The sequence below is a fragment of the Drosophila albomicans genome, chromosome 2R (genome assembly GCF_009650485.2).
Source record: "Drosophila albomicans strain 15112-1751.03 chromosome 2R, ASM965048v2, whole genome shotgun sequence".
Classification (NCBI taxonomy): Eukaryota; Metazoa; Arthropoda; class Insecta; order Diptera; family Drosophilidae; genus Drosophila; species Drosophila albomicans.
Genome location: NC_047631.2, coordinates 9,505,560 through 9,516,466, shown reverse-complemented (window position 1 = coordinate 9,516,466; position 10,907 = coordinate 9,505,560).

Genomic DNA, 10,907 nt, shown 5'->3' with positions numbered 1-10,907 from the left:
AGTCGTAGTTGTAGCTGCCCAGGTCCCTGCAGCTAAATCCGAATTCTCAGTCGCAGTCGCAGTCGCAGTTGCAGTCTCATTCCCAAGTAAATCCGCCATTGTCACTTGGCAAGGCAAATGTCAATTGTGTGCGGAGTGCCTTGGGGTTGAAACGGAACAGAGGCGAGGATCAGGATGAACAGCAGGATGAGTGCAATACTGAATACGCTCGAACAAATTGCATGTCAACAGCTTGGGCTTGGCTATTATTCTCCGTTGAGGAGGACAAGCCGGGTCCCAAACCCAATTCAATGTGGGATTACACTTGACAAAAAAACAAAGCACAGGAATTGACAAAAACTAGGTAAAAATAATCAAAAAATAATAGTGTTTGTTATTTGAATTTGCCTGTGGGCTAGTTGAGAATAAGTGTAATCACGGAATTTCTTTGGCACTCGCATTGCGAATCAATCGAGCTTGTAATTCCAGCTCAGCCCTCAGCTCACCCACGCAGCTGTGTGTCGGGACAGTGGGAACTCTTGATATTCATTGTGCTAGTTATTATTACCATGATTATTTTATGGCACTGGGCACTCGGCACTCCAAATGTTTTTACGAGCTGTCCAAAAGCGGCATTGTCAACAAGGTGCATTCATAAATTAGTTCGAATCGTTCGAGAGTTCCAAACTAATTGTTATCTCGTTTGGTTGGAGACTACTCTTCCTCTTTACGTGGCTCTTGCAACTAATTAAGTTTCCACAGTTCACCAAGATGGAGAAGAAGAAGAGAACCCAGTCACTGGCTTTACGTTTTTACTCGCACAATTTTATGGCTTTATTTACGACTTTCGCTTTGAGCGCATTGTGTGAATTTTGTTGAGTTTCTTTTAATGCTTCTTAATTCTAATTACCACACGGTCGGTCGACTGTTCATCTTTGTCTGCTGACTGCCCACAACTCGTCTATACCCTGTTCACACACACTCTATCCAGAAGGGTATCAACTCTTTATCAGCAGCAGAAGAAAAGAGATACTTGCCTTGATGTACAGAGTATCTCTTCGTGTCGTTCACACCACAATTTCCTTGTTGTATTTTATTTGTAAATTCTCTCAACTAATTTTTAGTTTACGACTTTTTCTTGTCCATTTTAATGGCACTGGCGATCCGTTAGGCAAAGGCCAAACAAAAAAAAAATGCGTTTAAAATTCTCATCATCACCCATCAGTGGGAAATGCAATTTGAGCATCATTAAATATAATATATAAAGTTAGCTGCACTAATTTCATTCGTTAATATCATTCGAAACACCTGAAAAGAAACTCGATCTAACGAGCATCTCATGGATACGCGTGCTCTAATAGCTCTCAGATACTTTTTGTTCCACAACAAACAATTCAAGATGCTTTATTTTCTTATTATACGCTTTATTTGTTCATCATTAAATGAAAAATGTGTGAAGAACGAAACGGAGACTGTTTAGTTGGCCATACAAGAGACGATTTAATTGTAGTTGGATTGGTGTTAACAAGTCTGAGATACATTTGATTTGGGCCAATTTGAAATCAATTCGATACACATTGTCTCCTATTTTAATTGTGCCTCAACAATCATGGCAAATACACATTAAAGCAATAACAATTTGCTAACGCTTTTATTGCTGGCATAATTCTCATTTTATTAGTCGGAATTTCATGGAAAAGAGAAGGATTAAGGGGGTTGCGAGACAGCTAAACCATGTAACTGCCATGTTGCAAACACACAACGCTGTTGACTTAATTGCATGAATGCTGTCTCATGCTGAAGGATGCAACAGGATGCCGCCTCTGTTGCCTGTGGATTCAACGTGTTTCTGGTGACAAATAATTTGATGCACAAATTATTAGTGCAAACAATTTGTTGATGTTGATGTTAATTTTGTTGACGATGTCGATAGCGATGATGATGATGATGATGATGATGATGACGATCATTACATGCTGAGTAAATAAGAGCATATTAATAATAACATTAAAAGCTAAACAGCACAACTTGTCGGCATTTTACGAGCAGAGAGCGAGTCAAGCCACAGTTCAGCTATGTGTGTGGCGCCCTCTGGCGTCTGGTAGAGCTTTAGATAAAAAACTTAATCACATTAAGCGCTCAGTTGTGTGAAGTGTCATAAATCAGTTCAAGTGTTGGAAAATGTGCGCACAAAAGTGTTGACTAATGCGGTGTCACCAGAATTAGCCAAGAGCAAAAGAGTCACAAGGATAGCTGGATTCACAGCGCAGAGGGAGAAGGGGGGAGACGCAGCCAACTGAGAGTCACATGCAGTTCCATAAATAATTGTCTAAAGCTCTCTCAGATTACTCGCACGCAGTTGTCATTCCAAACTTTTGTGGCAACTAATTGCCAGTAATATGGGTTTTTGGGTTAATAACACTTGCTGCTGCACCAGCTTACAATCTGATTTCCGCAATTTGCTGACAAATTTTCGAGTTAAGCAAGACTATTCAAGTGGACATCTAATCCGTGTAGTTAATTTTATTTAAAATGAAAGAGCATTTGATTTAATTAAAGTGTTTCTATACGAGCTTGAAACCTAGGTATAAATTATGATTTTTTGTTTTAATTTAGAACAAATAACTAGCAGACTTTCAATGATCATTAATTTAGATTCTGTGTATAATGTACTATACTATATTAATTAAATTAACATGATCGATAGCCAAAAATAATCATGCTTAACTTGATTGATTTTAATCTTATTTTATAAACCTAGAAATATATATATTATGTAAGGTACTAAATCTAAACTGACCAATTCTGAATGTTTGGAGTACTAGAAACTGATTAGAATTTGAATGAAAAATAAATCAAATTTTTACGAATGCTTGTGATGGATTTATGTCATGTATGTGAGTGATTTACAAGATTTTAGTGACCATAAATATTTGTGCTATCTACATCTTTACATTAAATACTTAGCCATTTATATTTTATGTTATATTTTATCTATTTGTCCTAAACAGTAAAACCTAACTTACATTCGTTAGAATACCTTGCACTTAAGGACATGTTTATAGTTATATTATCTGAAGCTTTTGCTGTTAATGTATATTACCAACATAGACAAACAATCTTATATTATATATCTTTAGAATCAAAATCTTGAACCCCTTTGGCTTTAGCTCTGACTGCTGCAGCTGAGATATGGAGAGTGCAGCCCAAAAATGTAACTTGACTTTGGTCTAGTCATTGTGGGCGTCTGTCTATCAGTTAAGACTCAGCACACACACAATCCAACACTCGTACACTCGCCAACACATGTCAGACGCTATCGAATCGAGATTGTTGATGCCCCATGTTGCCTTGAAGTATGCATTAAAAATGTGCCTGCCGCTGATGTATTTGCAATCGCACAAGCACACACGCTTTCAGAGCAAGCAATGAACTGCGTTGCAAGGAGCAAATAAACAAACAAATATCCTGTCGCTGCACGCACTTATCCTGCAGCTGACACTTAACACTTGAGCGAACGTTTCTGCAGAGCGAGAGAGAGAGAGAGAGTGCAATATGCTTATCGGTAGAGCAACAACAATTATGGTTTATTATTGCTTGGGAAATGATTTTCCCTTCCTTCTGCACAATTTACAGCTACCGAAACGTTTTTCCGATAGTTCACCCTTCGCAGCATTTGTGATTTGTGATTTCAGATTGTGAATCTGATTTTGTGCATTCGATTTCATTTGAGTGGACAATCGAATTATTACGCCTGACATTTCGTAGTTTCGCAGTTTCTCAGTTTTTCCCCGATTTGGGTTTCTCCCTTCCTTCTGAGGAGATCCTTATTTTTTATGGACCGTCGCTGCTCATTTGTTGCGGACACGTTTTCCGCGCGCCGTGAGAGAAATTCGTGAAAAGTCTTTCAAGTGTAAATTAAAGTGCGATTCCTGATGCACGCTCACAGCACGCTCGTCTATACAATACGGCCACATAAAAGTGCGGAAACTCAAAAAAATCATATCTCATGATGAGGCAGAACCGACTATTGCACACCCTTAGAATGAATTCCATTTTCAAAATCTGTATATAACAAATATTAGCTACAAATGTACTTCGGAACATTAAAAAGTTTCTTTTTTATTACCTCTTTCAATGCCTTAAATCGACTTACTGCGAAGAGAATTCGAAATACTTTCGAGTCACAAAGAATCTTTGAATTATTTCTGCCTGTGACGTCGCCGCGTTGAGTGGCAACTTCCTCTGCGTATTTATTTGTGGCACATCGTTGTCGACTTCAGTCGCACTCTGAATCTCAGTGTCCGTCTCTTCGCATCTCGTGTCATCATCTTTATCATCATCGTCGCTGTTGTCCTCGACTCGTGTGCGCGAGGTTTATTATTTTGATATTTCCTGAGATATTTCTATGTTCATTTCCACAGTGCCAACTCTGAATCTGTTGTCAAAGTATCTCAGCTGCAGTCAATCAAAAGAGTTTGTCAGGGTACGAGTTGAATGCCATAAGCAGAATTTAATAGAGTCACAAAAATTAACAGCTTCTAGTCGTAGGTCAAGCATTGTGTTGGGAAAACGGGATGAATATGCAATGCAAAATCATACAAAAATAGACTGAGAGAAAAGGCAGAAAGAATTACACTGAATTATACAGAAAGGAAAAACAAAAGTTCTTATATATTATATATAAATACAATATTGAATTTATTGTTCATTAAATAATAAATCATTCAACATTTAATCAAATCTTATTAAATATGTATGTTTGACTTACAATTTCAAAATTATTATATTGAAATCATTTGAAACAAGTAAGAAAGTTACAGTCGAGTGTGCTCGACTGTGAGATACCCGGTACCCATTTTTAATAAAGGCAAAATATTGCGGTATCATTTTCAAAATATACCGAAAATACTTAAAACTACTAAAAATATACAAATGGTATGTTTGGTATATCGATATAGTACCACATTCAAAATATACCATAGACGGCATAATATACCAGATTGTCGGCCAAAGCAACTAAGACCCCTAGAAAGTAGGCGTTTTTGCCCATACAAAAGTATTTCTTTAATAACTTCTACAATTTTTATCTGATCGCAACCAAATACATACCAAAATTCGCAGCTCTAGCTCTAAAGTTACGCTTGTTATTCGATTTTTTTGATTTGCGAGGGCGGAAGTGGGCGTGGCAAAAATTTGAAACAAACTTGATCTGCGTGCAAACATAACAAATGCTGTCGAAAAAAAATTATAGCTCTATCTCTTATAGTCTCTGAGATCCAGTGTTTCACACGGGCAGACGGACAGACAGACAGACGGACAGACACACAGACACACAGACGGACATGGCTAGATCGTCTCGGTTATTGCTGCTGATCAAGAATATATATACTTTATAAGGTCGGAGATGCCTCCTTCTACCTGTTACATATATTTGCACAAAGTTATAATACCCTTCTACCCTATGGGTAGCGGGTATAAGAACGAATCCACAAAATGAAGTACTAATGAAGTTTTTAAATATTATATATGAAAACAGTTTTGCATATTAAATGAATGGTTTGAGTACAAATTGGTTATATATTAATTCGTATTTGATTAAATTAGATTAGGGAGTGGCATAATATATATAAATAATTTAGATACCGTACAAATTATTGAATAAATTTTAATTTTTCTAAAAATTTATATCTTTATCTGCTTTCAGAGTTGCATACTTACACATTTGAAATACATAGATCTTATAAATTTAACTAGATTGTGTTTCAAGTCAAGTTTCATCATTAATTCCATTGAATTTGACATGTTCTGAAATTGAATTTCCTGTTGCATTTCCTGGACATGTTGTGCTACATTTAATGCTAATTTCTTGGACAATCCTCGGTATTGTGACTTTGGCTTAGTGATGATTACACAATGACTTGACAAATCAACTGTGTCCCTCTGTTGGTGCATTCAAAGTGTTTTTTTGTATTTGTGAGTACTGATCGAGTGTGTTTTTGGAGTGCAGCCCTCAGAATTCAAATTCTACGTACGAGTTTTGTTTGCTGAGCGTCGTGCGTCGCTTGCTTTTTGTTTTCACATTTCTCTCTCGTTGGATTTTTGTTTTTTGTTTTGAAATAAAGGTGCAAGGGATTTGTGAATTTCGAGTCTGTATGAGTATTTTCTTATTTTCGTTGGGTTTTGGTTTTTGTTTGTTTGCTGGCAGCAGGTCATGCGGCACATGCAGCACAGAGCAACAGAGGAGTTCCCGTTTACAATCTTGAACTGGAAACTCAGCATCCAAGCTGAGAACTGAGATTGAAACCGAGACTGGGACCGAGATAGGAATTGGAATTGCGTCTGCTGTGGCTGTGGCGAGTGCGGCTTTTGTTTGTGAACAGTTCCTGGCCGGAGTTTTTATATGTTTGCTGTAACCAAACAACAAATGATCATAAAAAAGTCGTCGTCGACTGCGTCTTCGTCTTCGTATTTGGCTTTGTTGTTGTTTTTATTTTAATGCCTTAAGCACGCTGCACTTCAAAGAGAATGCGCCGATCCTTTGGAGCTCGTTAGTTTGGTTTTGGTTTTTGATTTACTTTTCGATTCGATTCGTTTTGTTTTGTGCTGTGTTGTCTTTTGTTTTGTTTAGCTTTGTTGCTTTTGCTGGTTAACGCGTTGCCGTTTATTGCATTTAATGAGCTAACAAACACACACAGAGACAGAGAGAGAGAAGCAGGGATCTTGGCAGGTTCTTCCACGGGGGTTGGCTGTTGCCATATTCTACATAATAAATCAATAATTAAATATTGGAAACGAACGCAGCTCGCAGGAACGTGTGAAAATCCTTTGGCAATGTCAATAAACCCCACAACTTTCCTCTATTTTTCCCATTGTGCTATAATCGATAGTACCAGGACACAAACAATAACAAACAGGGCGCTTTCCACTTAAGGGAAGAGAACTCGGAGAGATTGCTGCGGCCTCGACCAAGTTCCGGGCAATGTTGTTGTCTTTTGGCTTAATGTCCTCATTAATGCACAAGTCTCCTCCGTCGGTTGATGATTGCATTTTCAGTCGCACCCACCCACTTGATTTTCCATTTATCATCGCTCGTTTCGCAATTCGCATTTCTCATTTGCTGATTCGGAAATTTGCGATTTTGAATTTTGATTAGAGATTAAATTGTCTCTGCCGATTAGCATCAGCGATGAGCTCGACCGAGAGCAACACTGGGAACAGGAGCAGGAGCTGAAGCATTGTGCAAACAAGCGTATGTTTGCATTAGCTTCGAAAGTGCAACAACCATGCCTCATACCTCATGCCTCATGTCACATGCCACTTCCACCCCGCCACCCCGCTGGCGACACTGCATATGTGTGTGTGTGAGTGTGTGTGTGGGCCACTCCGGACTCGACCCACCACCAAGAGCGGATGATCATGATGACTTGAGCAGCCGACGGCACACTTTGTGCATCGTTTCATTTGGTTGGTGCTCATTAATTTTGCGGTTTTATTTTCACTCCACGCTGCGCTACACTTTGTTCGGCATATTGATTTAGCTTTCGATTTAATGGAATATCAGTTAAAGACTCGATTTCAGTTCATAAAAGTAAGTAAAAAAGTGCAACTAGGTAACTCTAGAATTGAGAAAAATTCATTGGTTTAGACAAGACGAAGACTTATATTTTTTCATTTTATTTACCTTTTGCAAAATATTAATTTCACAGCAATAATCAATTTAACTAGAAGCCTTTATCTTAACAGGTTTACTCCATCTAATGTTATGTCAACACTATACATCGGATATGCATTGAATCTTTAATGATGAGCACGGTGCTCCTCGAGTTCAACTTACATACATATGTAAAGTATGGTGAAATCTCATTGGTTCCACTTCATTATATTTATTATTATTCTTCACTTTTTATACCCGCTACCCATAGGGTAGAAGGGTATTATAACTTTGTGCCGACAGGAAATGTATGTAACAGGTAGAAGGAGACATCTCTGACCCCATAAAGTATATATATTCTTGATCAGCGTCAACAGCCGAGACGATCTAGACATGTCCGTCTGTCCGTCTGTCCGTCCGTCCGTCTGTCCGTCTGTCCGTATGAACACCTAGATCTCAGAGAATATATGAGATAGAGCTATAATTTTTTTTCGACAGCATTTGTTATGTTTGCACGCAGATCAAGTTTGTTTCAAATTTTTGCCACGCCCACTTCCGCCCCCGCAAATCAAAAAAATCGAATAACAAGCGTAATTTTAAAGCTAGAGTTCCGAATTTTGGTATATACAATAATAACTATAGTATTTATGATTCCTGAAAATTTGGATTCAGATAAAAATTGTCGAAGTTATTAAAGAAATACTTTAGTATGGGCAAAAACGCCTACTTACTAGGGGTCTTAGTTGCTTTGGCTGACAATCTGGTATATTGTGCCGTCTATGGTATATTTTGAATACGGTACTATGTCTATATACCAAATATACCATTCGGTATATTTTTTAGTATTTTTGCAGTATATTTGGTATATTTTGAGAAAATACCGCAAAATATATTTCTTTTATTCAAAATGGGTAGCGGGTATCTCACAGTCGAGTGCACTCGACTGTAGCTTTCTTACTTGTTTTTTTATATTACAGTAACTATTTTAACTATAAGCTAATATACTTAAAACTAAAATACTATACCTTTCCTTTTTAGTAAATACATCTACATCAAGTTTGCAATCATTCTTAAACTAAAACACACTTTAAAATTTTCTCTAAGTTTACTAGCACCTTAATTGCTATAATACTCTAAGTTTTGCAAAGACTTGATTGCGAGTACCCTACTAAAATTGTACTAAAGGTGTTGATTATACAATTTTGCACATGTGCATAGTTAATTTTTGCACAAGAGGATGCTATACTTAATAAAGAATATGAATTAAAAAAGTGGTCCTTCAATAACTTTCTAAGATTGAGCTTCGCACCTATTTTCAGTTTAATCTTCACATTTACATTCCATTAATAAAATATTCTTGGAATCTAAAGCCAAATTTGCATATTTCATTATGTAAACTACATTTTGCTATTCCCTGACTCTAAGAGACTTGTTGTAGAATAATAAATCTGAAGCAGCGCATTAAAAATGTCGCTAAAGTGCGGTCTTTTATTATTCTTACCTCCCTGGTTGAACCCGCATTATGGTACGACAAAAATGTGCATCGGTTAATCCAGCGATGCCTGAAGCTGCAGATAAACGTTTGTGCTGGACTTAAATTATTGCAATAACAACAACAACAACTACTTTCAGCCAACAATTACGTGTCCATGTGTGAATGAAGCGAGCGCGTCGTAACCCTGGCAGCAGACGCGGTCAACTCCCACTTTGCGGTGGGGTGGCAACCTTTTCTCTCGCGTGTAACAACTGAAATTATGAGCTACAATTACAATCTCTGTCCCTGCTTTTCTCTGTTGTCTTCCCGGATGATTAGCTTTTTGGATGCGTCACGGGAATTGCGGTCATTATGCGTTATCCTCGAGCAGGACACGTCAAATGAGAGTACGTGTAGTGTAATTGATGTGGTGCCGCCTCCTCGCAGTTGTTGTCCCCTCTTTTAATAGAGGTTTTTCGGTGCAATTATGCGGCAATTAAATGAGCTTTGTGCAAAATGGTTTTCAACCTCAATTATAGAAAAATTATGCAAATTTTCCCACAGTCATGGGAACTGCTAAAATAGGAAAAATTGTACTCTAGAGGATGGGGAAATTGTCAATCAAAAAGAGGGAGAGAAAAGGAGTCTTGCTGTCAATCAGCATTAAAAATCAATAGAAGAGTGCAGAATTTTGCAAATGTTTGGCGAATGCGGAAAACAAAGTGGAATTTGTTGTTTCAGCCTGAAGGACATTTGTGTGACAAAATTGTGCAAGCAAATGTCAGCAGAACACTGAACACCGAACACCGAATTCCGAGGAGCGAACACTGAACAGTGACATCGTCAGCCCTAGGGCAAGGATTATGAGCGTAAATTAACCCTTATTGCCAAAAATATGCGACAGCTGATTGACAGACAAATGACAGGCACATAAAATACACACACAAACACTAACACACACATACAGACAGAAGGACAATTTTCATGCTTCTCCTCACACAAACTGTACTTAGTGTAAAGAGGGACGAGAGGACGAGGAATGAGGAACGAGGGTTTTGATTTGATTTGATTGAATTTGATGTACATGTGTTCAACATGACACTTAGTAAGGGCTTAAATGTGTTTAGACTTTACACTGCCGTCAAATGAAAAGACAAGCGTCGCATCTGAATTACACAATTTGTATGCCGAAATTGAAATTGACATTGAGCTCTGCTGAACGTTGCCAGCTACTCAGTCTGTTAAAGATTCGTATAACTAAGTATATTTCTACAACAGTTTTTTATTTCAACGGTAATGTTCCATTAAATTGATGTGTATTAATAAGTGCATTAGTGCCAGCTTTAGTTGAAATACATCATTTAGTTGAAATACATCATTTCTTCTCTTTCTGGTTCAGTTGACTTAAAAACACATTCGTTAATTTAATTTTTATGGTGCTGTAAGTAAAGTGTAGTCAGACTGAAAATTACCTTATTTCCATTATGAATTTAAGAAATCAATAAAGTAATTGTATATTTTATTTCTGAAGACCACGAATATTCCAGCCATACTCTATTAACATAATAAGTTAGTTTCTCAATTTTAAATGAACTCGAAATAAAAAATGGACAATTGTTAGGTATTTAAGAGTAATTCAAAGAAGTAATTGCATTAGTCATAAAATAACCATACATAACCAATAAATGTAAAAATATTAAACTCAAATGAAACCAACGAAGCTCAGTTACAAATGCTTAGAAAGTTAATTTCTCAAATAACTGCACTCAAATCTTAATATATTTATATTTTAAATAAACA